General features: G+C 42.9%; 1 pseudogene; it reads left to right on the top strand.

The window, feature by feature from the left end:
* The first annotated feature begins 865 nt into the window (after nucleotides 1-865).
* LOC131899640 (PRELI domain-containing protein 2-like) lies at nucleotides 866-1391 on the top strand (annotated as a pseudogene).
* Nucleotides 1392-1624: the final 233 nt, after the last annotated feature.

Here is a 1624-nt window from a genome sequence, read left to right on the forward strand (position 1 = left end):
GAATTGGACTGAAGTCATCAAGGTTGTATGGCAAGTGCTCTTACCTGTTGAGCCATCTCACCTGTGACCAAACTATATTTTCCAACTTTTCTTACATAGGATGCCTCATCTACTGTTGTTGGTGGGAGTCATTATTTAGACCAAGTGAAAAATACTTTTCTATCAATGGTCTGACTATCCAACCAGATTTTTCACTGTGTGAGTATAGCCTGTATTCAACTGTTCTATTGCTACAAAGAGACACCATGACCAAAGCAATTTATAAAAGAAAGCATCTAATTAGGGGCCTGCTTACAGTTTCAGAAGTTTAGTCTATGATCATCATGGTGGGGAGTGTAGTAGCAGGAAGGCAGGCATGGCTCTGGAGCAGTAATTGAAAGCTTACATCTTGATCCTATGCAGCAGGCAGAGAGAGGAGGAGGGAGGGAGACAGAGAGAGAGAGAGAGAGAGAGAGAGAGAGAGAGAGAGAGAGAGAGAGAGAGAGAGAGAGAGAGAGGGAGGGAGAGAAGAGGGAGAAGGAGGGAGAGAAACTGGACTTGGCATGGGCTTTTGAAAGCTCAAAATCCAACCCCAGTGACACACTTCCTCCAACAAGGCCATACCTCCTAATCCTTCGTAAACAGTCCACCAACTGGGAACCAAACATTCAAATGTATGACTGTATAGGGATCATTCTTATTCAAACCACCACATAATTATAGCAACTTTTTACACTGAAGTAGTTCCAGGGGCTGGAGAGATAGCTCAGTTGGTAAAGTGCTTGCCAAACAAACATGAGGACCTTGAGTTTGCTCCCCAGAATTTCCATAAAAATACGGATGTAGGGCTGGAGCTCAGTGAGGCACCTGGAGGCAGGTGCATGACATGGGGGTCACCATGGACATTCACCAGGTGTTCTAGTACCCCTTCAAGCATGTGGTCATTTGTTTCCCCCAAAAGTATCCCAACCCCATGGATAAAAATGCCATCTCTGTAAAAATTTGTGGCAGAAAAGAAAGATGAATTAACAGGATTCATCTATAGAAAGATGATTGATATCTGTCAGAATTTGGTTCCAGAAATTTTAAGAAAGGCGAGTATTTTAAGTTACCTGATATCCAACCAGAAGAGAAACCATGTCTCAGTCCTCAGGAAAGGAACATGGCTATAAGAAGTCACTGCCTCACATGGACACAGTATACATCCATGAGGGAAGAGTCTGTCTTTTGGGAAAGTGCAAAATCCAAATTTGACAGAGTTCATTCAGAGGGACAGAATTTCAATCACAGGGGCTGGATTTCTCAACTGTATTTTGGAAACTTTTGTGAGTGCCTTATTAAGCCAGGGAGCCAAGAAGAGAATTAGAATAATGGAGATGCTGTTAAACGACCAGTGTTGTGCCCCCCCTTAGTGGAATAAAGAATCATCAGGAAGCTGCCTCTGTGTCTACTCTTTTTTGAGACTCACTACTTGGCAGCAGCATCATGGGTATAATTACTGGATGCAAGTTTCAGGACACAGAGTCAGTGGCTTAGAAAAGCAGAAACCTTTCTGCCAGAGCATATATTGACACTCCACTTTGGAACTTGCTTCAAATAATGGGACTCATAGAGATGAGACCTTTTCAGCTGGAATTTTATGACA

The sequence above is a fragment of the Peromyscus eremicus genome, chromosome X (assembly GCF_949786415.1).
Source record: "Peromyscus eremicus chromosome X, PerEre_H2_v1, whole genome shotgun sequence".
Taxonomy (NCBI): domain Eukaryota; kingdom Metazoa; phylum Chordata; class Mammalia; order Rodentia; family Cricetidae; genus Peromyscus; species Peromyscus eremicus.